The following is a 22,014-nucleotide window of genomic DNA, read 5'->3' on the forward strand; positions in this document are numbered from 1 at the left end:
ACCGGCGCCCCGCCCCGGTGCCGCCACCTGTGTGCCGGTGGGTGTGTCCCTCCACAGCTCCCTCCGGCAAAAGCCCCGCCCCCCGCCGTGTCGCCGCCGCGGCCGGGTGCGGGAGCGGGATCGAGGGCAGGGGCTGCTTCCCCGGGCCTGCCGGCCGCCAGGGGCGGGCTCCTGAGCCCGGCAGGTGGTGTGCGGGCAAGGGTGGCCTCGCCGGGGCTGAGGGGCCGTGGCGACACGATGGTGGCTCCCAGTGGCTTCGGGCCAGCTGCTGTCGGGCAGGAGGGCCGGCCCGGGTTGCGGCTGGGCGGCGCCTAGCGCCGCGTGGGCGGGCAGGGGCGATGCCCAAGGGACCGCGGGCCCCGGGCACTGAAGCCTCCGGGGCCACGTCCCTGTGAGCGACGGGCGGGATCTTGGCGGGGCGCCAAGCGCCGAAGGGTTCGCTGGGTCACGCCCGCCCTCGGCTGGGAGGGGGTGGCCAAACCCTCCGCCTCCGCCACCGCCCGGTACCCGAGACCTCCGTTCCCCCTGCCTGGGCGGGCGACGGGGTCCTGCCGGGGCGGGCTGACCGCCAGGCTGGCGGTGAGGCGCAAGCGCCAGCGAAAGTGGGCCTCAAGAGGCAGCCCGCCGTCCCCGCCCCCGTCTACGGCCATACTACCCTGAACGCGCCCGATCTCGTCTGATCTCGGAAGCTAAGCAGGGTCGGGCCTGGTTAGTACTTGGATGGGAGACCGCCTGGGAATACCGGGTGCTGTAGGCTTTTTGCCTCCCGCTCCGCCTTCTCCTTTAACTCGCCCGCGGGCGGTGGCCGCCGGCTCCGCCCGCGCCGGGGCCCCGCTGCAGGCCCCGCCTCCTCAGGCCCCTCCCACCACGGCACGCGCGCCGGAGGGGGCGCTCCCCGCCGGCCCGGCCCGCCAGGCGGCCAGAAGGCGGCCCTGGAAGGCAGCCGCACCCCAGACGCCCCAGGGGTGCCTGGCCCGGACCCAGGCTCCGCCGCGGGCCCGATTGCCGTCCCTTCGGCCAGCGAGCCCGTCGACCTGCACCTGGCCGCCCCCACCGGCGCCCCGCCCCGGGGCCGCCACCTGTGTGCCGGTGGGTGTGTCCCTCCACAGCTCCCTCCGGCAAAAGCCCCGCCCCCCGCCGTGTCGCCGCCGCTGCCGGGTGCGGGAGCGGGATCGAGGGCAGGGGCCGCTTCCCCGGGCCTGCCGGCCGCCAGGGGCGGGCTCCTGAGCTCGGCGGGTGGTGTGCGGGCAAGGGTGGCCTCGCCGGGGCTGAGGGGCCGTGGCGACACGATGGTGGCTCCCAGTGGCTTCGGGCCAGCTGCTGTCGGGCAGGAGGGCCGGCCCGGGCTGCGGCTGGGCGGCGCCTAGCGCCGCGTGGGCGGGCAGGGGCGATGCCCAAGGCACCGCGGGCCCCGGGCCCTGAAGCCTCCGGGGCCACGTCCCTGTGAGCGACGGGCCGGATCTTGGGCGGGGCGCCAAGCGCCGAAGGGTTCGCTGGGTCACGCCCGCCCTCGGCTGGGAGGGGGTGGCCAAACCCTCCGCCTCCGCCACCGCCCGGTACCCGAGACCTCCGTTCCCCCTGCCTGGGCGGGCGACGGGGTCCTGCCGGGGCGGGCTGACCGCCAGGCTGGCGGTGAGGTGCAAGCGCCAGCGAAAGTGGGCCTCAAGAGGCAGCCCGCCGTCCCCGCCCCCGTCTACGGCCATACCACCCTGAACGCGCCCGATCTCGTCTGATCTCGGAAGCTAAGCAGGGTCGGGCCTGGTTAGTACTTGGATGGGAGACCGCATGGGAATACCGGGTGCTGTAGGGTTTTTGCCTCCCGCTCCGCCTTCTCCTTTAACTCGCCCGCGGGCGGTGGCCGCCGGCTCCGCCTGCGCCGGGGCCCCGCTGCAGGCCCCGCCTCCTCAGGCCCCTCCCACCACGGCGCGCGCGCCGGAGGGGGCGCTCCCCGCCAGCCCGGCCCGCCAGGCGGCCAGAAGGCGGCCCTGGAAGGCAGCCGCACCCCAGACGCCCCCGGGGTGCCTGGCCCGGACCCAGGCTCCGCCGCGGGCCCGGTTGCCGTGCCTTCCGCCAGCGAGCCCCTCGACCTGCACCTGGCCGCCCCCACCGGCGCCCCGCCCCGGTGCCGCCACCTGTGTGCCGGTGGGTGTGTCCCTCCACAGCTCCCTCCGGCAAAAGCCCCGCCCCCCGCCGTGTCGCCGCCGCGGCCGGGTGCGGGAGCGTGATCGAGGGCAGGGGCCGCTTCCCCGGGCCTGCCGGCCGCCAGGGGCGGGCTCCTTAGCCCGGCAGGTGGTGTGCGGGCAAGTGTGGCCTCGCCGGGGCTGAGGGGCCGTGGCGACACGATGGTGGCTCCCAGTGGCTTCGGGCCAGCTGCTGTCGGGCAGGAGGGCCGGCCCGGGCTGCGGCTGGGCGGCGCCTAGCGCCGCGTGGGCGGGCAGGGGCGATGCCCAAGGGACCGCGGGCCCCGGGCACTGAAGCCTCCGGGGCCACGTCCCTGTGAGCGACGGGCGGGATCTTGGCGGGGCGCCAAGCGCCGAAGGGTTCGCTGGGTCACGCCGCCCTCGGCTGGGAGGGGGTGGCCAAACCCTCCGCCTCCGCCACCGCCCGGTACCCGAGACCTCCGTTCCCCCTGCCTGGGCGGGCGACGGGTTCCTGCCGGGGCGGGCTGACCGCCAGGCTGGCGGTGAGGCGCAAGCGACAGCGAAAGTGGGCCTCAGGAGGCAGCCCGCCGTCCCCGCCCCCGTCTACGGCCATACCACCCTGAACGCGCCCGATCTCGTCTGATCTCGGAAGCTAAGCAGGGTCGGGCCTGGTTAGTACTTGGATGGGAGACCGCCTGGGAATACCGGGTGCTGTAGGCTTTTTGCCTCCTGCTCCGCCTTCTCCTTTAACTCGCCCGCGGGCGGTGGCCGCCGGCTCCGCCCGCGCCGGGGCCCCGCTGCAGGCCCCGCCTCCTCAGGCCCCTCCCACCACGGCGCGCGCGCCGGAGGGGGCGCTCCCCGCCGGCCCGGCCCGCCAGGCGGCCAGAAGGCGGCCCTGGAAGGCAGCCGCACCCCAGACGCCCCCGGGGTGCCTGGCCCGGACCCAGGCTCCGCCGCGGGCCCGGTTGCCGTCCCTTCGGCCAGCGAGCCCCTCGACCTGCACCTGGCCGCCCCCACCGGCGCCCCGCCCCGGTGCCGCCACCTGTGTGCCGGTGGGTGTGTCCCTCCACAGCTCCCTCCGGCAAAAGCCTCGCCCCCCGCCGTGTCGCCGCCGCGGCCGGGTGCGGGAGCGGGATCGAGGGCAGGGGCTGCTTCCCCGGGCCTGCCGGCCGCCAGGGGCGGGCTCCTGAGCCCGGCAGGTGGTGTGCGGGCAAGGGTGGCCTCGCCGGGGCTGAGGGGCCGTGGCGACAGGATGGTGGCTCCCAGTGGCTTCGGGCCAGCTGCTGTCGGGCAGGAGGGCCGGCCCGGGTTGCGGCTGGGCGGCGCCTAGCGCCGCGTGGGCGGGCAGGGGCGATGCCCAAGGGACCGCGGGCCCCGGGCACTGAAGCCTCCGGGGCCACGTCCCTGTGAGCGACGGGCGGGATCTTGGCGGGGCGCCAAGCGCCGAAGGGTTCGCTGGGTCACGCCCGCCCTCGGCTGGGAGGGGGTGGCCAAACCCTCCGCCTCCGCCACCGCCCGGTACCCGAGACCTCCGCTCCCCCTGCCTGGGCGGGCGACGGGTTCCTGCCGGGGCGGGCTGACCGCCAGGCTGGCGGTGAGGCGCAAGCGACAGCGAAAGTGGGCCTCAGGAGGCAGCCCGCCGTCCCCGCCCCCGTCTACGGCCATACCACCCTGAACGCGCCCGATCTCGTCTGATCTCGGAAGCTAAGCAGGGTCGGGCCTGGTTAGTACTTGGATGGGAGACCGCCTGGGAATACCGGGTGCTGTAGGCTTTTTGCCTCCTGCTCCGCCTTCTCCTTTAACTCGCCCGCGGGCGGTGGCCGCCGGCTCCGCCCGCGCCGGGGCCCCGCTGCAGGCCCCGCCTCCTCAGGCCCCTCCCACCACGGCGCGCGCGCCGGAGGGGGCGCTCCCCGCCGGCCCGGCCCGCCAGGCGGCCAGAAGGCGGCCCTGGAAGGCAGCCGCACCCCAGACGCCCCCGGGGTGCCTGGCCCGGACCCAGGCTCCGCCGCGGGCCCGGTTGCCGTCCCTTCGGCCAGCGAGCCCCTCGACCTGCACCTGGCCGCCCCCACCGGCGCCCCGCCCCGGTGCCGCCACCTGTGTGCCGGTGGGTGTGTCCCTCCACAGCTCCCTCCGGCAAAAGCCTCGCCCCCCGCCGTGTCGCCGCCGCGGCCGGGTGCGGGAGCGGGATCGAGGGCAGGGGCTGCTTCCCCGGGCCTGCCGGCCGCCAGGGGCGGGCTCCTGAGCCCGGCAGGTGGTGTGCGGGCAAGGGTGGCCTCGCCGGGGCTGAGGGGCCGTGGCGACACGATGGTGGCTCCCAGTGGCTTCGGGCCAGCTGCTGTCGGGCAGGAGGGCCGGCCCGGGTTGCGGCTGGGCGGCGCCTAGCGCCGCGTGGGCGGGCAGGGGCGATGCCCAAGGGACCGCGGGCCCCGGGCACTGAAGCCTCCGGGGCCACGTCCCTGTGAGCGACGGGCGGGATCTTGGCGGGGCGCCAAGCGCCGAAGGGTTCGCTGGGTCACGCCCGCCCTCGGCTGGGAGGGGGTGGCCAAACCCTCCACCTCCGCCACCGCCCGGTACCCGAGACCTCCGTTCCCCCTGCCTGGGCGGGCGACGGGGTCCTGCCGGGGCGGGCTGACCGCCAGGCTGGCGGTGAGGCGCAAGCGCCAGCGAAAGTGGGCCTCAAGAGGCAGCCCGCCGTCCCCGCCCCCGTCTACGGCCATACTACCCTGAACGCGCCCGATCTCGTCTGATCTCGGAAGCTAAGCAGGGTCGGGCCTGGTTAGTACTTGGATGGGAGACCGCCTGGGAATACCGGGTGCTGTAGGCTTTTTGCCTCCCGCTCCGCCTTCTCCTTTAACTCGCCCGCGGGCGGTGGCCGCCGGCTCCGCCCGCGCCGGGGCCCCGCTGCAGGCCCCGCCTCCTCAGGCCCCTCCCACCACGGCACGCGCGCCGGAGGGGGCGCTCCCCGCCGGCCCGGCCCGCCAGGCGGCCAGAAGGCGGCCCTGGAAGGCAGCCGCACCCCAGACGCCCCCGGGGTGCCTGGCCCGGACCCAGGCTCCGCCGCGGGCCCGGTTGCCGTCCTTTCGGCCAGCGAGCCCGTCGACCTGCACCTGGCCGCCCCCACCGGCGCCCCGCCCCGGGGCCGCCACCTGTGTGCCGGTGGGTGTGTCCCTCCACAGCTCCCTCCGGCAAAAGCCCCGCCCCCCGCCGTGTCGCCGCCGCTGCCGGGTGCGGGAGCGGGATCGAGGGCAGGGGCCGCTTCCCCGGGCCTGCCGGCCGCCAGGGGCGGGCTCCTGAGCTCGGCGGGTGGTGTGCGGGCAAGGGTGGCCTCGCCGGGGCTGAGGGGCCGTGGCGACACGATGGTGGCTCCCAGTGGCTTCGGGCCAGCTGCTGTCGGGCAGGAGGGCCGGCCCGGGCTGCGGCTGGGCGGCGCCTAGCGCCGCGTGGGCGGGCAGGGGCGATGCCCAAGGCACCGCGGGCCCCGGGCCCTGAAGCCTCCGGGGCCACGTCCCTGTGAGCGACGGGCCGGATCTTGGGCGGGGCGCCAAGCGCCGAAGGGTTCGCTGGGTCACGCCCGCCCTCGGCTGGGAGGGGGTGGCCAAACCCTCCGCCTCCGCCACCGCCCGGTACCCGAGACCTCCGTTCCCCCTGCCTGGGCGGGCGATGGGGTCCTGCCGGGGCGGGCTGACCGCCAGGCTGGCGGTGAGGTGCAAGCGCCAGCGAAAGTGGGCCTCAAGAGGCAGCCCGCCGTCCCCGCCCCCGTCTACGGCCATACCACCCTGAACGCGCCCGGTCTCGTCTGATCTCGGAAGCTAAGCAGGGTCGGGCCTGGTTAGTACTTGGATGGGAGTCCGCATGGGAATACCGGGTGCTGTAGGGTTTTTGCCTCCCGCTCCGCCTTCTCCTTTAACTCGCCCGCGGGCGGTGGCCGCCGGCTCCGCCTGCGCCGGGGCCCCGCTGCAGGCCCCGCCTCCTCAGGCCCCTCCCACCACGGCGCGCGCGCCGGAGGGGGCGCTCCCCGCCAGCCCGGCCCGCCAGGCGGCCAGAAGGCGGCCCTGGAAGGCAGCCGCACCCCAGACGCCCCCGGGGTGCCTGGCCCGGACCCAGGCTCCGCCGCGGGCCCGGTTGCCGTGCCTTCCGCCAGCGAGCCCCTCGACCTGCACCTGGCCGCCCCCACCGGCGCCCCGCCCCGGTGCCGCCACCTGTGTGCCGGTGGGTGTGTCCCTCCACAGCTCCCTCCGGCAAAAGCCCCGCCCCCCGCCGTGTCGCCGCCGCGGCCGGGTGCGGGAGCGTGATCGAGGGCAGGGGCCGCTTCCCCGGGCCTGCCGGCCGCCAGGGGCGGGCTCCTGAGCCCGGCAGGTGGTGTGCGGGCAAGTGTGGCCTCGCCGGGGCTGAGGGGCCGTGGCGACACGATGGTGGCTCCCAGTGGCTTCGGGCCAGCTGCTGTCGGGCAGGAGGGCCGGCCCGGGCTGCGGCTGGGCGGCGCCTAGCGCCGCGTGGGCGGGCAGGGGCGATGCCCAAGGGACCGCGGGCCCCGGGCACTGAAGCCTCCGGGGCCACGTCCCTGTGAGCGACGGGCGGGATCTTGGCGGGGCGCCAAGCGCCGAAGGGTTCGCTGGGTCACGCCGCCCTCGGCTGGGAGGGGGTGGCCAAACCCTCCGCCTCCGCCACCGCCCGGTACCCGAGACCTCCGTTCCCCCTGCCTGGGCGGGCGACGGGTTCCTGCCGGGGCGGGCTGACCGCCAGGCTGGCGGTGAGGCGCAAGCGACAGCGAAAGTGGGCCTCAGGAGGCAGCCCGCCGTCCCCGCCCCCGTCTACGGCCATACCACCCTGGACGCGCCCGATCTCGTCTGATCTCGGAAGCTAAGCAGGGTCGGGCCTGGTTAGTACTTGGATGGGAGACCGCCTGGGAATACCGGGTGCTGTAGGCTTTTTGCCTCCCGCTCCGCCTTCTCCTTTAACTCGCCCGCGGGCGGTGGCCGCCGGCTCCGCCCGCGCCGGGGCCCCGCTGCAGGCCCCGCCTCCTCAGGCCCCTCCCACCACGGCGCGCGCGCCGGAGGGGGCGCTCCCCGCCGGCCCGGCCCGCCAGGCGGCCAGAAGGCGGCCCTGGAAGGCAGCCGCACCCCAGACGCCCCCGGGGTGCCTGGCCCGGACCCAGGCTCCACCGCGGGCCCGGTTGCCGTCCCTTCGGCCAGCGAGCCCCTCGACCTGCACCTGGCCGCCCCCACCGGCGCCCCGCCCCGGGGCCGCCACCTGTGTGCCGGTGGGTGTGTCCCTCCACAGCTCCCTCCGGCAAAAGCCCCGCCCTCCGCCGTGTCGCCGCCGCGGCCAGGTGCGGGAGCGGGATCGAGGGCAGGGGCCGCTTCCCCGGGCCTGCCGGCCGCCAGGGGCGGGCTCCTGAGCTCGGCGGGTGGTGTGCGGGCAAGGGTGGCCTCGCCGGGGCTGAGGGGCCGTGGCGACACGATGGTGGCTCCCAGTGGCTTCGTGCCAGCTGCTGTCGGGCAGGAGGGCCGGCCCGGGCTGCGGCTGGGCGGCGCCTAGCGCCGCGTGGGCGGGCAGGGGCGATGCCCAAGGGACCGCGGGCCCCGGGCCCTGAAGCCTCCGGGGCCACGTCCCTGTGAGCGACGGGCCGGATCTTGGGCGGGGCGCCTAGCGCCGAAGGGTTCGCTGGGTCACGCCCGCCCTCGGCTGGGAGGGGGTGGCCAAACCCTCCGCCTCCGCCACCGCCCGGTACCCGAGACCTCCGTTCCCCCTGCCTGGGCGGGCGACGGGGTCCTGCCGGGGCGGGCTGACCGCCAGGCTGGCGGTGAGGCGCAAGCGCCAGCGAAAGTGGGCCTCAAGAGGCAGCCCGCCGTCCCCGCCCCCGTCTACGGCCATACCACCCTGAACGCGCCCGATCTCGTCTGATCTCGGAAGCTAAGCAGGGTCGGGCCTGGTTAGTACTTGGATGGGAGACCGCCTGGGAATACCGGGTGCTGTAGGGTTTTTGCCTCCCGCTCCGCCTTCTCCTTTAACTCGCCCGCGGGCGGTGGCCGCCGGCTCCGCCCGCGCCGGGGCCCCGCTGCAGGCCCCGCCTCCTCAGGCCCCTCCCACCACGGCGCGCGCGCCGGAGGGGGCGCTCCCCGCCAGCCCGGCCCGCCAGGCGGCCAGAAGGCGGCCCTGGAAGGCAGCCGCACCCCAGACGCCCCCGGGGTGCCTGGCCCGGACCCAGGCTCCGCCGCGGGCCCGATTGCCGTGCCTTCCGCCAGCGAGCCCCTCGACCTGCACCTGGCCGCCCCCACCGGCGCCCCGCCCCGGGGCCGCCACCTGTGTGCCGGTGGGTGTGTCCCTCCACAGCTCCCTCCGGCAAAAGCCCCGCCCCCCGCCGTGTCGCCGCCGCTGCCGGGTGCGGGAGCGGGATCGAGGGCAGGGGCCGCTTCCCCTGGCCTGCCGGCCGCCAGGGGCGGGCTACTGAGCCCGGCGGGTGGTGTGCGGGCAAGGGTGGCCTCGCCGGGGCTGAGGGGCCGTGGCGACACGATGGTGGCTCCCAGTGGCTTCGGGCCAGCTGCTGTCGGGCAGGAGGGCCGGCCCGGGCTGCGGCCGGGCGGCGCCTAGCGCCGCGTGGGCGGACAGGGGCGATGCCCAAGGGACCGCGGGCCCCGGGCCCTGAAGCCTCCGGGGCCACGTCCCTGTGAGCGACGGGCCGGATCTTGGGCGGGGCGCCAAGCGCCGAAGGGTTCGCTGGGTCACGCCCGCCCTCGGCTGGGAGGGGGTGGCCAAACCCTCCGCCTCCGCCACCGCCCGGTACCCGAGACCTCCGTTCCCCCTGCCTGGGCGGGCGACGGGTTCCTGCCGGGGCGGGCTGACCGCCAGGCTGGCGGTGAGGCGCAAGCGACAGCGAAAGTGGGCCTCAGGAGGCAGCCCGCCGTCCCCGCCCCCGTCTACGGCCATACCACCCTGAACGCGCCCGAATTCGTCTGATCTCGGAAGCTAAGCAGGGTCGGGCCTGGTTAGTACTTGGATGGGAGACCGCCTGGGAATACCGGGTGGTGTAGGCTTTTTGCCTCCCGCTCCGCCTTCTCCTTTAACTCGCCCGCGGGCGGTGGCCGCCGGCTCCGCCCGCGCCGGGGCCCCGCTGCAGGCCCCGCCTCCTCAGGCCCCTCCCACCACGGCGCGCGCGCCGGAGGGGGCGCTCCCCGCCGGCCCGGCCCGCCAGGCGGCCAGAAGGCGGCCCTGGAAGGCAGCCGCACCCCAGACGCCCCCGGGGTGCCTGGCCCGGACCCAGGCTCCGCCGCGGGCCCGGTTGCCGTCCCTTCGGCCAGCGAGCCCCTCGACCTGCACCTGGCCGCCCCCACCGGCGCCCCGCCCCGGTGCCGCCACCTGTGTGCCGGTGGGTGTGTCCCTCCACAGCTCCCTCCGGCAAAAGCCCCGCCCCCCGCCGTGTCGCCGCCGCGGCCGGGTGCGGGAGCGGGATCGAGGGCAGGGGCTGCTTCCCCGGGCCTGCCGGCCGCCAGGGGCGGGCTCCTGAGCCCGGCAGGTGGTGTGCGGGCAAGGGTGGCCTCGCCGGGGCTGAGGGGCCGTGGCGACACGATGGTGGCTCCCAGTGGCTTCGGGCCAGCTGCTGTCGGGCAGGAGGGCCGGCCCGGGTTGCGGCTGGGCGGCGCCTAGCGCCGCGTGGGCGGGCAGGGGCGATGCCCAAGGGACCGCGGGCCCCGGGCACTGAAGCCTCCGGGGCCACGTCCCTGTGAGCGACGGGCGGGATCTTGGCGGGGCGCCAAGCGCCGAAGGGTTCGCTGGGTCACGCCCGCCCTCGGCTGGGAGGGGGTGGCCAAACCCTCCGCCTCCGCCACCGCCCGGTACCCGAGACCTCCGTTCCCCCTGCCTGGGCGGGCGACGGGGTCCTGCCGGGGCGGGCTGACCGCCAGGCTGGCGGTGAGGCGCAAGCGCCAGCGAAAGTGGGCCTCAAGAGGCAGCCCGCCGTCCCCGCCCCCGTCTACGGCCATACTACCCTGAACGCGCCCGATCTCGTCTGATCTCGGAAGCTAAGCAGGGTCGGGCCTGGTTAGTACTTGGATGGGAGACCGCCTGGGAATACCGGGTGCTGTAGGCTTTTTGCCTCCCGCTCCGCCTTCTCCTTTAACTCGCCCGCGGGCGGTGGCCGCCGGCTCCGCCCGCGCCGGGGCCCCGCTGCAGGCCCCGCCTCCTCAGGCCCCTCCCACCACGGCACGCGCGCCGGAGGGGGCGCTCCCCGCCGGCCCGGCCCGCCAGGCGGCCAGAAGGCGGCCCTGGAAGGCAGCCGCACCCCAGACGCCCCAGGGGTGCCTGGCCCGGACCCAGGCTCCGCCGCGGGCCCGATTGCCGTCCCTTCGGCCAGCGAGCCCGTCGACCTGCACCTGGCCGCCCCCACCGGCGCCCCGCCCCGGGGCCGCCACCTGTGTGCCGGTGGGTGTGTCCCTCCACAGCTCCCTCCGGCAAAAGCCCCGCCCCCCGCCGTGTCGCCGCCGCTGCCGGGTGCGGGAGCGGGATCGAGGGCAGGGGCCGCTTCCCCGGGCCTGCCGGCCGCCAGGGGCGGGCTCCTGAGCTCGGCGGGTGGTGTGCGGGCAAGGGTGGCCTCGCCGGGGCTGAGGGGCCGTGGCGACACGATGGTGGCTCCCAGTGGCTTCGGGCCAGCTGCTGTCGGGCAGGAGGGCCGGCCCGGGCTGCGGCTGGGCGGCGCCTAGCGCCGCGTGGGCGGGCAGGGGCGATGCCCAAGGCACCGCGGGCCCCGGGCCCTGAAGCCTCCGGGGCCACGTCCCTGTGAGCGACGGGCCGGATCTTGGGCGGGGCGCCAAGCGCCGAAGGGTTCGCTGGGTCACGCCCGCCCTCGGCTGGGAGGGGGTGGCCAAACCCTCCGCCTCCGCCACCGCCCGGTACCCGAGACCTCCGTTCCCCCTGCCTGGGCGGGCGACGGGGTCCTGCCGGGGCGGGCTGACCGCCAGGCTGGCGGTGAGGTGCAAGCGCCAGCGAAAGTGGGCCTCAAGAGGCAGCCCGCCGTCCCCGCCCCCGTCTACGGCCATACCACCCTGAACGCGCCCGATCTCGTCTGATCTCGGAAGCTAAGCAGGGTCGGGCCTGGTTAGTACTTGGATGGGAGACCGCATGGGAATACCGGGTGCTGTAGGGTTTTTGCCTCCCGCTCCGCCTTCTCCTTTAACTCGCCCGCGGGCGGTGGCCGCCGGCTCCGCCTGCGCCGGGGCCCCGCTGCAGGCCCCGCCTCCTCAGGCCCCTCCCACCACGGCGCGCGCGCCGGAGGGGGCGCTCCCCGCCAGCCCGGCCCGCCAGGCGGCCAGAAGGCGGCCCTGGAAGGCAGCCGCACCCCAGACGCCCCCGGGGTGCCTGGCCCGGACCCAGGCTCCGCCGCGGGCCCGGTTGCCGTGCCTTCCGCCAGCGAGCCCCTCGACCTGCACCTGGCCGCCCCCACCGGCGCCCCGCCCCGGTGCCGCCACCTGTGTGCCGGTGGGTGTGTCCCTCCACAGCTCCCTCCGGCAAAAGCCCCGCCCCCCGCCGTGTCGCCGCCGCGGCCGGGTGCGGGAGCGTGATCGAGGGCAGGGGCCGCTTCCCCGGGCCTGCCGGCCGCCAGGGGCGGGCTCCTTAGCCCGGCAGGTGGTGTGCGGGCAAGTGTGGCCTCGCCGGGGCTGAGGGGCCGTGGCGACACGATGGTGGCTCCCAGTGGCTTCGGGCCAGCTGCTGTCGGGCAGGAGGGCCGGCCCGGGCTGCGGCTGGGCGGCGCCTAGCGCCGCGTGGGCGGGCAGGGGCGATGCCCAAGGGACCGCGGGCCCCGGGCACTGAAGCCTCCGGGGCCACGTCCCTGTGAGCGACGGGCGGGATCTTGGCGGGGCGCCAAGCGCCGAAGGGTTCGCTGGGTCACGCCGCCCTCGGCTGGGAGGGGGTGGCCAAACCCTCCGCCTCCGCCACCGCCCGGTACCCGAGACCTCCGTTCCCCCTGCCTGGGCGGGCGACGGGTTCCTGCCGGGGCGGGCTGACCGCCAGGCTGGCGGTGAGGCGCAAGCGACAGCGAAAGTGGGCCTCAGGAGGCAGCCCGCCGTCCCCGCCCCCGTCTACGGCCATACCACCCTGAACGCGCCCGATCTCGTCTGATCTCGGAAGCTAAGCAGGGTCGGGCCTGGTTAGTACTTGGATGGGAGACCGCCTGGGAATACCGGGTGCTGTAGGCTTTTTGCCTCCTGCTCCGCCTTCTCCTTTAACTCGCCCGCGGGCGGTGGCCGCCGGCTCCGCCCGCGCCGGGGCCCCGCTGCAGGCCCCGCCTCCTCAGGCCCCTCCCACCACGGCGCGCGCGCCGGAGGGGGCGCTCCCCGCCGGCCCGGCCCGCCAGGCGGCCAGAAGGCGGCCCTGGAAGGCAGCCGCACCCCAGACGCCCCCGGGGTGCCTGGCCCGGACCCAGGCTCCGCCGCGGGCCCGGTTGCCGTCCCTTCGGCCAGCGAGCCCCTCGACCTGCACCTGGCCGCCCCCACCGGCGCCCCGCCCCGGTGCCGCCACCTGTGTGCCGGTGGGTGTGTCCCTCCACAGCTCCCTCCGGCAAAAGCCTCGCCCCCCGCCGTGTCGCCGCCGCGGCCGGGTGCGGGAGCGGGATCGAGGGCAGGGGCTGCTTCCCCGGGCCTGCCGGCCGCCAGGGGCGGGCTCCTGAGCCCGGCAGGTGGTGTGCGGGCAAGGGTGGCCTCGCCGGGGCTGAGGGGCCGTGGCGACAGGATGGTGGCTCCCAGTGGCTTCGGGCCAGCTGCTGTCGGGCAGGAGGGCCGGCCCGGGTTGCGGCTGGGCGGCGCCTAGCGCCGCGTGGGCGGGCAGGGGCGATGCCCAAGGGACCGCGGGCCCCGGGCACTGAAGCCTCCGGGGCCACGTCCCTGTGAGCGACGGGCGGGATCTTGGCGGGGCGCCAAGCGCCGAAGGGTTCGCTGGGTCACGCCCGCCCTCGGCTGGGAGGGGGTGGCCAAACCCTCCGCCTCCGCCACCGCCCGGTACCCGAGACCTCCGCTCCCCCTGCCTGGGCGGGCGACGGGTTCCTGCCGGGGCGGGCTGACCGCCAGGCTGGCGGTGAGGCGCAAGCGACAGCGAAAGTGGGCCTCAGGAGGCAGCCCGCCGTCCCCGCCCCCGTCTACGGCCATACCACCCTGAACGCGCCCGATCTCGTCTGATCTCGGAAGCTAAGCAGGGTCGGGCCTGGTTAGTACTTGGATGGGAGACCGCCTGGGAATACCGGGTGCTGTAGGCTTTTTGCCTCCTGCTCCGCCTTCTCCTTTAACTCGCCCGCGGGCGGTGGCCGCCGGCTCCGCCCGCGCCGGGGCCCCGCTGCAGGCCCCGCCTCCTCAGGCCCCTCCCACCACGGCGCGCGCGCCGGAGGGGGCGCTCCCCGCCGGCCCGGCCCGCCAGGCGGCCAGAAGGCGGCCCTGGAAGGCAGCCGCACCCCAGACGCCCCCGGGGTGCCTGGCCCGGACCCAGGCTCCGCCGCGGGCCCGGTTGCCGTCCCTTCGGCCAGCGAGCCCCTCGACCTGCACCTGGCCGCCCCCACCGGCGCCCCGCCCCGGTGCCGCCACCTGTGTGCCGGTGGGTGTGTCCCTCCACAGCTCCCTCCGGCAAAAGCCTCGCCCCCCGCCGTGTCGCCGCCGCGGCCGGGTGCGGGAGCGGGATCGAGGGCAGGGGCTGCTTCCCCGGGCCTGCCGGCCGCCAGGGGCGGGCTCCTGAGCCCGGCAGGTGGTGTGCGGGCAAGGGTGGCCTCGCCGGGGCTGAGGGGCCGTGGCGACACGATGGTGGCTCCCAGTGGCTTCGGGCCAGCTGCTGTCGGGCAGGAGGGCCGGCCCGGGTTGCGGCTGGGCGGCGCCTAGCGCCGCGTGGGCGGGCAGGGGCGATGCCCAAGGGACCGCGGGCCCCGGGCACTGAAGCCTCCGGGGCCACGTCCCTGTGAGCGACGGGCGGGATCTTGGCGGGGCGCCAAGCGCCGAAGGGTTCGCTGGGTCACGCCCGCCCTCGGCTGGGAGGGGGTGGCCAAACCCTCCACCTCCGCCACCGCCCGGTACCCGAGACCTCCGTTCCCCCTGCCTGGGCGGGCGACGGGGTCCTGCCGGGGCGGGCTGACCGCCAGGCTGGCGGTGAGGCGCAAGCGCCAGCGAAAGTGGGCCTCAAGAGGCAGCCCGCCGTCCCCGCCCCCGTCTACGGCCATACTACCCTGAACGCGCCCGATCTCGTCTGATCTCGGAAGCTAAGCAGGGTCGGGCCTGGTTAGTACTTGGATGGGAGACCGCCTGGGAATACCGGGTGCTGTAGGCTTTTTGCCTCCCGCTCCGCCTTCTCCTTTAACTCGCCCGCGGGCGGTGGCCGCCGGCTCCGCCCGCGCCGGGGCCCCGCTGCAGGCCCCGCCTCCTCAGGCCCCTCCCACCACGGCACGCGCGCCGGAGGGGGCGCTCCCCGCCGGCCCGGCCCGCCAGGCGGCCAGAAGGCGGCCCTGGAAGGCAGCCGCACCCCAGACGCCCCCGGGGTGCCTGGCCCGGACCCAGGCTCCGCCGCGGGCCCGGTTGCCGTCCTTTCGGCCAGCGAGCCCGTCGACCTGCACCTGGCCGCCCCCACCGGCGCCCCGCCCCGGGGCCGCCACCTGTGTGCCGGTGGGTGTGTCCCTCCACAGCTCCCTCCGGCAAAAGCCCCGCCCCCCGCCGTGTCGCCGCCGCTGCCGGGTGCGGGAGCGGGATCGAGGGCAGGGGCCGCTTCCCCGGGCCTGCCGGCCGCCAGGGGCGGGCTCCTGAGCTCGGCGGGTGGTGTGCGGGCAAGGGTGGCCTCGCCGGGGCTGAGGGGCCGTGGCGACACGATGGTGGCTCCCAGTGGCTTCGGGCCAGCTGCTGTCGGGCAGGAGGGCCGGCCCGGGCTGCGGCTGGGCGGCGCCTAGCGCCGCGTGGGCGGGCAGGGGCGATGCCCAAGGCACCGCGGGCCCCGGGCCCTGAAGCCTCCGGGGCCACGTCCCTGTGAGCGACGGGCCGGATCTTGGGCGGGGCGCCAAGCGCCGAAGGGTTCGCTGGGTCACGCCCGCCCTCGGCTGGGAGGGGGTGGCCAAACCCTCCGCCTCCGCCACCGCCCGGTACCCGAGACCTCCGTTCCCCCTGCCTGGGCGGGCGATGGGGTCCTGCCGGGGCGGGCTGACCGCCAGGCTGGCGGTGAGGTGCAAGCGCCAGCGAAAGTGGGCCTCAAGAGGCAGCCCGCCGTCCCCGCCCCCGTCTACGGCCATACCACCCTGAACGCGCCCGGTCTCGTCTGATCTCGGAAGCTAAGCAGGGTCGGGCCTGGTTAGTACTTGGATGGGAGTCCGCATGGGAATACCGGGTGCTGTAGGGTTTTTGCCTCCCGCTCCGCCTTCTCCTTTAACTCGCCCGCGGGCGGTGGCCGCCGGCTCCGCCTGCGCCGGGGCCCCGCTGCAGGCCCCGCCTCCTCAGGCCCCTCCCACCACGGCGCGCGCGCCGGAGGGGGCGCTCCCCGCCAGCCCGGCCCGCCAGGCGGCCAGAAGGCGGCCCTGGAAGGCAGCCGCACCCCAGACGCCCCCGGGGTGCCTGGCCCGGACCCAGGCTCCGCCGCGGGCCCGGTTGCCGTGCCTTCCGCCAGCGAGCCCCTCGACCTGCACCTGGCCGCCCCCACCGGCGCCCCGCCCCGGTGCCGCCACCTGTGTGCCGGTGGGTGTGTCCCTCCACAGCTCCCTCCGGCAAAAGCCCCGCCCCCCGCCGTGTCGCCGCCGCGGCCGGGTGCGGGAGCGTGATCGAGGGCAGGGGCCGCTTCCCCGGGCCTGCCGGCCGCCAGGGGCGGGCTCCTGAGCCCGGCAGGTGGTGTGCGGGCAAGTGTGGCCTCGCCGGGGCTGAGGGGCCGTGGCGACACGATGGTGGCTCCCAGTGGCTTCGGGCCAGCTGCTGTCGGGCAGGAGGGCCGGCCCGGGCTGCGGCTGGGCGGCGCCTAGCGCCGCGTGGGCGGGCAGGGGCGATGCCCAAGGGACCGCGGGCCCCGGGCACTGAAGCCTCCGGGGCCACGTCCCTGTGAGCGACGGGCGGGATCTTGGCGGGGCGCCAAGCGCCGAAGGGTTCGCTGGGTCACGCCGCCCTCGGCTGGGAGGGGGTGGCCAAACCCTCCGCCTCCGCCACCGCCCGGTACCCGAGACCTCCGTTCCCCCTGCCTGGGCGGGCGACGGGTTCCTGCCGGGGCGGGCTGACCGCCAGGCTGGCGGTGAGGCGCAAGCGACAGCGAAAGTGGGCCTCAGGAGGCAGCCCGCCGTCCCCGCCCCCGTCTACGGCCATACCACCCTGGACGCGCCCGATCTCGTCTGATCTCGGAAGCTAAGCAGGGTCGGGCCTGGTTAGTACTTGGATGGGAGACCGCCTGGGAATACCGGGTGCTGTAGGCTTTTTGCCTCCCGCTCCGCCTTCTCCTTTAACTCGCCCGCGGGCGGTGGCCGCCGGCTCCGCCCGCGCCGGGGCCCCGCTGCAGGCCCCGCCTCCTCAGGCCCCTCCCACCACGGCGCGCGCGCCGGAGGGGGCGCTCCCCGCCGGCCCGGCCCGCCAGGCGGCCAGAAGGCGGCCCTGGAAGGCAGCCGCACCCCAGACGCCCCCGGGGTGCCTGGCCCGGACCCAGGCTCCACCGCGGGCCCGGTTGCCGTCCCTTCGGCCAGCGAGCCCCTCGACCTGCACCTGGCCGCCCCCACCGGCGCCCCGCCCCGGGGCCGCCACCTGTGTGCCGGTGGGTGTGTCCCTCCACAGCTCCCTCCGGCAAAAGCCCCGCCCTCCGCCGTGTCGCCGCCGCGGCCAGGTGCGGGAGCGGGATCGAGGGCAGGGGCCGCTTCCCCGGGCCTGCCGGCCGCCAGGGGCGGGCTCCTGAGCTCGGCGGGTGGTGTGCGGGCAAGGGTGGCCTCGCCGGGGCTGAGGGGCCGTGGCGACACGATGGTGGCTCCCAGTGGCTTCGTGCCAGCTGCTGTCGGGCAGGAGGGCCGGCCCGGGCTGCGGCTGGGCGGCGCCTAGCGCCGCGTGGGCGGGCAGGGGCGATGCCCAAGGGACCGCGGGCCCCGGGCCCTGAAGCCTCCGGGGCCACGTCCCTGTGAGCGACGGGCCGGATCTTGGGCGGGGCGCCTAGCGCCGAAGGGTTCGCTGGGTCACGCCCGCCCTCGGCTGGGAGGGGGTGGCCAAACCCTCCGCCTCCGCCACCGCCCGGTACCCGAGACCTCCGTTCCCCCTGCCTGGGCGGGCGACGGGGTCCTGCCGGGGCGGGCTGACCGCCAGGCTGGCGGTGAGGCGCAAGCGCCAGCGAAAGTGGGCCTCAAGAGGCAGCCCGCCGTCCCCGCCCCCGTCTACGGCCATACCACCCTGAACGCGCCCGATCTCGTCTGATCTCGGAAGCTAAGCAGGGTCGGGCCTGGTTAGTACTTGGATGGGAGACCGCCTGGGAATACCGGGTGCTGTAGGGTTTTTGCCTCCCGCTCCGCCTTCTCCTTTAACTCGCCCGCGGGCGGTGGCCGCCGGCTCCGCCCGCGCCGGGGCCCCGCTGCAGGCCCCGCCTCCTCAGGCCCCTCCCACCACGGCGCGCGCGCCGGAGGGGGCGCTCCCCGCCAGCCCGGCCCGCCAGGCGGCCAGAAGGCGGCCCTGGAAGGCAGCCGCACCCCAGACGCCCCCGGGGTGCCTGGCCCGGACCCAGGCTCCGCCGCGGGCCCGATTGCCGTGCCTTCCGCCAGCGAGCCCCTCGACCTGCACCTGGCCGCCCCCACCGGCGCCCCGCCCCGGGGCCGCCACCTGTGTGCCGGTGGGTGTGTCCCTCCACAGCTCCCTCCGGCAAAAGCCCCGCCCCCCGCCGTGTCGCCGCCGCTGCCGGGTGCGGGAGCGGGATCGAGGGCAGGGGCCGCTTCCCCTGGCCTGCCGGCCGCCAGGGGCGGGCTACTGAGCCCGGCGGGTGGTGTGCGGGCAAGGGTGGCCTCGCCGGGGCTGAGGGGCCGTGGCGACACGATGGTGGCTCCCAGTGGCTTCGGGCCAGCTGCTGTCGGGCAGGAGGGCCGGCCCGGGCTGCGGCCGGGCGGCGCCTAGCGCCGCGTGGGCGGACAGGGGCGATGCCCAAGGGACCGCGGGCCCCGGGCCCTGAAGCCTCCGGGGCCACGTCCCTGTGAGCGACGGGCCGGATCTTGGGCGGGGCGCCAAGCGCCGAAGGGTTCGCTGGGTCACGCCCGCCCTCGGCTGGGAGGGGGTGGCCAAACCCTCCGCCTCCGCCACCGCCCGGTACCCGAGACCTCCGTTCCCCCTGCCTGGGCGGGCGACGGGTTCCTGCCGGGGCGGGCTGACCGCCAGGCTGGCGGTGAGGCGCAAGCGACAGCGAAAGTGGGCCTCAGGAGGCAGCCCGCCGTCCCCGCCCCCGTCTACGGCCATACCACCCTGAACGCGCCCGAATTCGTCTGATCTCGGAAGCTAAGCAGGGTCGGGCCTGGTTAGTACTTGGATGGGAGACCGCCTGGGAATACCGGGTGGTGTAGGCTTTTTGCCTCCCGCTCCGCCTTCTCCTTTAACTCGCCCGCGGGCGGTGGCCGCCGGCTCCGCCCGCGCCGGGGCCCCGCTGCAGGCCCCGCCTCCTCAGGCCCCTCCCACCACGGCGCGCGCGCCGGAGGGGGCGCTCCCCGCCGGCCCGGCCCGCCAGGCGGCCAGAAGGCGGCCCTGGAAGGCAGCCGCACCCCAGACGCCCCCGGGGTGCCTGGCCCGGACCCAGGCTCCGCCGCGGGCCCGGTTGCCGTCCCTTCGGCCAGCGAGCCCGTCGACCTGCACCTGGCCGCCCCCACCGGCGCCCCGCCCCGGGGCCGCCACCTGTGTGCCGGTGGGTGTGTCCCTCCACAGCTCCCTCCGGCAAAAGCCCCGCCCCCCGCCGTGTCGCCGCCGCTGCCGGGTGCGGGAGCGGGATCGAGGGCAGGGGCCGCTTCCCCGGGCCTGCCGGCCGCCAGGGGCGGGCTCCTGAGCTCGGCGGGTGGTGTGCGGGCAAGGGTGGCCTCGCCGGGGCTGAGGGGCCGTGGCGACACGATGGTGGCTCCCAGTGGCTTCGGGCCAGCTGCTGTCGGGCAGGAGGGCCGGCCCGGGCTGCGGCTGGGCGGCGCCTAGCGCCGCGTGGGCGGGCAGGGGCGATGCCCAAGGGACCGCGGGCCCCGGGCCCTGAAGCCTCCGGGGCCACGTCCCTGTGAGCGACGGGCCGGATCTTGGGCGTGGCGCCAAGCGCCGAAGGGTTCGCTGGGTCACGCCCGCCCTCGGCTGGGAGGGGGTGGCCAAACCCTCCGCCTCCGCCACCGCCCGGTACCCGAGACCTCCGTTCCCCCTGCCTGGGCGGGCGACGGGGTCCCGCTGGGGCGGGCTGACCGCCAGGCTGGCGGTGAGGCGCAAGCGCCAGCGAAAGTGGGCCTCAAGAGGCAGCCCGCCGTCCCCGTCCCGTCTACGGCCATACCACCCTGAACGCGCCCGATCTCGTCTGATCTCGGAAGCTAAGCAGGGTCGGGCCTGGTTAGTACTTGGATGGGAGACCGCCTGGGAATACCGGGTGCTGTAGGCTTTTTGCCTCCCGCTCCGCCTTCTCCTTTAACTCGCCCGCGGGCGGGGGCCGCCGGCTCCGCCCGCGCCGGGGCCCCGCTGCAGGCCCCGCCTCCTCAGGCCCCTCCCACCACGGCGCGCGCGCCGGAGGGGGCGCTCCCCGCCGGCCCGGCCCGCCAGGGGGCCAGAAGGCGGCCCTGGAAGGCAGCCGCACCCCAGACGCCCCCGGGGTGCCTGGCCCGGACCCAGGCTCCGCCGCGGGCCCGGTTGCCGTCCCTTCGGCCAGCGAGCCCCTCGACCTGCACCTGGCCGCCCCCACCGGCGCCCCGCCCCGGGGCCGCCACCTGTGTGCCGGTGGGTGTGTCCCTCCACAGCTCCCTCCGGCAAAAGCCCCGCCCCCCGCCGTGTCGCCGCCGCGGCCGGGTGCGGGAGCGGGATCGAGGGCAGGGGCCGCTTCCCCGGGCCTGCCGGCCGCCAGGGGCGGGCTCCTGAGCCCGGCGGGTGGTGTGCGGGCAAGGGTGGCCTCGCCGGGGCTGAGGGGCCGTGGCGACACGATGGTGGCTCCCAGTGGCTTCGGGCCAGCTGCTGTCGGGCAGGAGGGCCGGCCCGGGCTGCGGCCGGGCGGCGCCTAGCGCCGCGTGGGCGGGCAGGGGCGATGCCCAAGGGACCGTGGGCCCCGGGCCCTGAAGCCTCCGGGGCCACGTCCCTGTGAGCGACGGGCCGGATCTTGGCGGGGCGCCAAGCGCCGAAGGGTTCGCTGGGTCACGCCCGCCCTCGGCTGGGAGGGGGTGGCCAAACCCTCCGCCTCCGCCACCGCCCGGTACCCGAGACCTCCGTTCCCCCTGCCTGGGCGGGCGACGGTGTCCTGCCGGGGCGGGCTGACCGCCAGGCTGGCGGTGAGGCGCAAGCGCCAGCGAAAGTGGGCCTCAAGAGGCAGCCCGCCGTCCCCGCCCCCGTCTACGGCCATACCACCCTGAACGCGCCCGATCTCGTCTGATCTCGGAAGCTTAAGCAGGGTCGGGCCTGGTTAGTACTTGGATGGGAGACCGCCTGGGAATACCGGGTGCTGTAGGCTTTTTGCCTCCCGCTCCGCCTTCTCCTTTACTCGCCCGCGGGCGGTGGCCGCCGGCTCCGCCCGCGCCGGGGCCCCGCTGCAGGCCCCTCCTCCTCAGGCCCCTCCCACCACGGCGCACGCGCCGGAGGGGGCGCTCCCCGCCGGCCCGGCCCGCCAGGCGGCCAGAAGGCGGCCCTGGAAGGCAGCCGCACCCCAGACGCCCCCAGGGTGCCTGGCCCGGACCCAGGCTCCGCCGCGGGCCCGGTTGCCGTCACTTCGGCCAGCGAGCCCCTCGACCTGCACCTGGCCGCCCCCTCCAGCGCCCCGCCCCGGGGCCGCCACCTGTGTGCCGGTGGGTGTGTCCCTCCACAGCTCCCTCCGGCAAAAGCCCCGCCCCCCGCCGTGTCGCAGCCGCGGCCGGGTGCGGGAGCGGGATCGAGGGCAGGGGCCGCTTCCCCGGGCCTGCCGGCCGCCAGGGGCGGGCTCCTGAGCTCGGCGGGTGGTGTGCGGGCAAGGGTGGCCTCGCCGGGGCTGAGGGGCCGTGGCGACACGATGGTGGCTCCTAGTGGTTTCGGGCCAGCTGCTGTCGGGCAGGAGGGCCGGCCCGGGCTGCGGCTGGGCGGCGCCTAGCGCCGCGTGGGCGGGCAGGGGCGATGCCCAAGGGACCGCGGGCCCCGGGCCCTGAAGCCTCCGGGGCCACGTCCCTGTGAGCGACGGGCCGGATCTTGGGCGGGGCGCCAAGCGCCGAAAGGTTCGCTGGGTCACGCCCGCCCTCGGCTGGGAGGGGGTGGCCAAACCCTCCGCCTCCGCCACCGCCCGGTACCCGAGACCTCCGTTCCCCCTGCCTGGGCGGGCGACGGGGTCCTGCCGGGGCGGGCTGACCGCCAGGCTGGCGGTGAGGCGCAAGCGCCAGCGAAAGTGGGCCTCAAGAGGCAGCCCGCCGTCCCCGTCCCGTCTACGGCCATACCACCCTGAACGCGCCCGATCTCGTCTGATCTCGGAAGCTAAGCAGGGTCGGGCCTGGTTAGTACTTGGATGGGAGACCGCCTGGGAATACCGGGTGCTGTAGGCTTTTTGCCTCCCGCTCCGCCTTCTCCTTGAACTCGCCCGCGGGCGGTGGCCGCCGGCTCCGCCCGCGCCGGGGCTCCGCTGCAGGCCCCGCCTCCTCAGGCCCCTCGCACCACGGCGCGCGCGCCAGAGGGGGCGCTCCCCGCCGGCCCGGCCCGCCAGGCGGCCAGAAGGCGGCCCTGGAAGGCAGCCGCACCCCAGACGCCCCCGGGGTGCC

General features: G+C 76.9%; 21 non-coding genes across 21 annotated transcripts; all 21 read left to right on the forward strand.

Annotated features, from left to right (window-relative positions):
• The first annotated feature begins 638 nt into the window (after window positions 1–638).
• Window positions 639–757, forward strand: LOC149745060 (5S ribosomal RNA). The gene has a single exon (XR_016389760.1). It is a non-coding gene; the product is annotated as a 5S ribosomal RNA (ribosomal RNA).
• Window positions 758–1,691: 934 nt separating this feature from the next.
• Window positions 1,692–1,810, forward strand: LOC149745061 (5S ribosomal RNA). Its single transcript, XR_016390069.1, has one exon. It is a non-coding gene; the product is annotated as a 5S ribosomal RNA (ribosomal RNA).
• A 932-nt stretch (window positions 1,811–2,742) lies between these two features.
• Window positions 2,743–2,861, forward strand: LOC149745062 (5S ribosomal RNA). Its single transcript, XR_016390592.1, has one exon. It is a non-coding gene; the product is annotated as a 5S ribosomal RNA (ribosomal RNA).
• Window positions 2,862–3,794: 933 nt separating this feature from the next.
• On the forward strand, window positions 3,795–3,913 carry LOC149745063 (5S ribosomal RNA). The gene has a single exon (XR_016390593.1). It is a non-coding gene; the product is annotated as a 5S ribosomal RNA (ribosomal RNA).
• A 933-nt stretch (window positions 3,914–4,846) lies between these two features.
• On the forward strand, window positions 4,847–4,965 carry LOC149745064 (5S ribosomal RNA). Its single transcript, XR_016389761.1, has one exon. It is a non-coding gene; the product is annotated as a 5S ribosomal RNA (ribosomal RNA).
• A 934-nt stretch (window positions 4,966–5,899) lies between these two features.
• On the forward strand, window positions 5,900–6,018 carry LOC149745065 (5S ribosomal RNA). Its single transcript, XR_016390357.1, has one exon. It is a non-coding gene; the product is annotated as a 5S ribosomal RNA (ribosomal RNA).
• Window positions 6,019–6,950: 932 nt separating this feature from the next.
• Window positions 6,951–7,069, forward strand: LOC149745066 (5S ribosomal RNA). The gene has a single exon (XR_016389373.1). It is a non-coding gene; the product is annotated as a 5S ribosomal RNA (ribosomal RNA).
• A 934-nt stretch (window positions 7,070–8,003) lies between these two features.
• LOC149745067 (5S ribosomal RNA) lies at window positions 8,004–8,122 on the forward strand. The gene has a single exon (XR_016389988.1). It is a non-coding gene; the product is annotated as a 5S ribosomal RNA (ribosomal RNA).
• A 934-nt stretch (window positions 8,123–9,056) lies between these two features.
• LOC149745068 (5S ribosomal RNA) lies at window positions 9,057–9,175 on the forward strand. The gene has a single exon (XR_016390413.1). It is a non-coding gene; the product is annotated as a 5S ribosomal RNA (ribosomal RNA).
• A 933-nt stretch (window positions 9,176–10,108) lies between these two features.
• On the forward strand, window positions 10,109–10,227 carry LOC149745069 (5S ribosomal RNA). Its single transcript, XR_016389763.1, has one exon. It is a non-coding gene; the product is annotated as a 5S ribosomal RNA (ribosomal RNA).
• A 934-nt stretch (window positions 10,228–11,161) lies between these two features.
• Window positions 11,162–11,280, forward strand: LOC149745070 (5S ribosomal RNA). The gene has a single exon (XR_016390070.1). It is a non-coding gene; the product is annotated as a 5S ribosomal RNA (ribosomal RNA).
• Window positions 11,281–12,212: 932 nt separating this feature from the next.
• Window positions 12,213–12,331, forward strand: LOC149745071 (5S ribosomal RNA). Its single transcript, XR_016390594.1, has one exon. It is a non-coding gene; the product is annotated as a 5S ribosomal RNA (ribosomal RNA).
• A 933-nt stretch (window positions 12,332–13,264) lies between these two features.
• Window positions 13,265–13,383, forward strand: LOC149745072 (5S ribosomal RNA). Its single transcript, XR_016390596.1, has one exon. It is a non-coding gene; the product is annotated as a 5S ribosomal RNA (ribosomal RNA).
• A 933-nt stretch (window positions 13,384–14,316) lies between these two features.
• Window positions 14,317–14,435, forward strand: LOC149745073 (5S ribosomal RNA). The gene has a single exon (XR_016389764.1). It is a non-coding gene; the product is annotated as a 5S ribosomal RNA (ribosomal RNA).
• A 934-nt stretch (window positions 14,436–15,369) lies between these two features.
• Window positions 15,370–15,488, forward strand: LOC149745074 (5S ribosomal RNA). Its single transcript, XR_016390358.1, has one exon. It is a non-coding gene; the product is annotated as a 5S ribosomal RNA (ribosomal RNA).
• A 932-nt stretch (window positions 15,489–16,420) lies between these two features.
• Window positions 16,421–16,539, forward strand: LOC149745075 (5S ribosomal RNA). The gene has a single exon (XR_016389384.1). It is a non-coding gene; the product is annotated as a 5S ribosomal RNA (ribosomal RNA).
• A 934-nt stretch (window positions 16,540–17,473) lies between these two features.
• Window positions 17,474–17,592, forward strand: LOC149745076 (5S ribosomal RNA). Its single transcript, XR_016389989.1, has one exon. It is a non-coding gene; the product is annotated as a 5S ribosomal RNA (ribosomal RNA).
• A 934-nt stretch (window positions 17,593–18,526) lies between these two features.
• Window positions 18,527–18,645, forward strand: LOC149745077 (5S ribosomal RNA). Its single transcript, XR_016390415.1, has one exon. It is a non-coding gene; the product is annotated as a 5S ribosomal RNA (ribosomal RNA).
• A 933-nt stretch (window positions 18,646–19,578) lies between these two features.
• On the forward strand, window positions 19,579–19,697 carry LOC149745078 (5S ribosomal RNA). The gene has a single exon (XR_016390597.1). It is a non-coding gene; the product is annotated as a 5S ribosomal RNA (ribosomal RNA).
• A 933-nt stretch (window positions 19,698–20,630) lies between these two features.
• On the forward strand, window positions 20,631–20,750 carry LOC149745079 (5S ribosomal RNA). The gene has a single exon (XR_016390287.1). It is a non-coding gene; the product is annotated as a 5S ribosomal RNA (ribosomal RNA).
• Window positions 20,751–21,682: 932 nt separating this feature from the next.
• On the forward strand, window positions 21,683–21,801 carry LOC149745080 (5S ribosomal RNA). The gene has a single exon (XR_016390598.1). It is a non-coding gene; the product is annotated as a 5S ribosomal RNA (ribosomal RNA).
• Window positions 21,802–22,014: the final 213 nt, after the last annotated feature.

The sequence above is a fragment of the Delphinapterus leucas genome, chromosome 19 (genome assembly GCF_059928025.1).
Source record: "Delphinapterus leucas isolate spDelLeu-1000000601 "Yukka" chromosome 19, BTC_Dleu_Yukka2, whole genome shotgun sequence".
Lineage (NCBI taxonomy): Eukaryota > Metazoa > Chordata > Mammalia > Artiodactyla > Monodontidae > Delphinapterus > Delphinapterus leucas.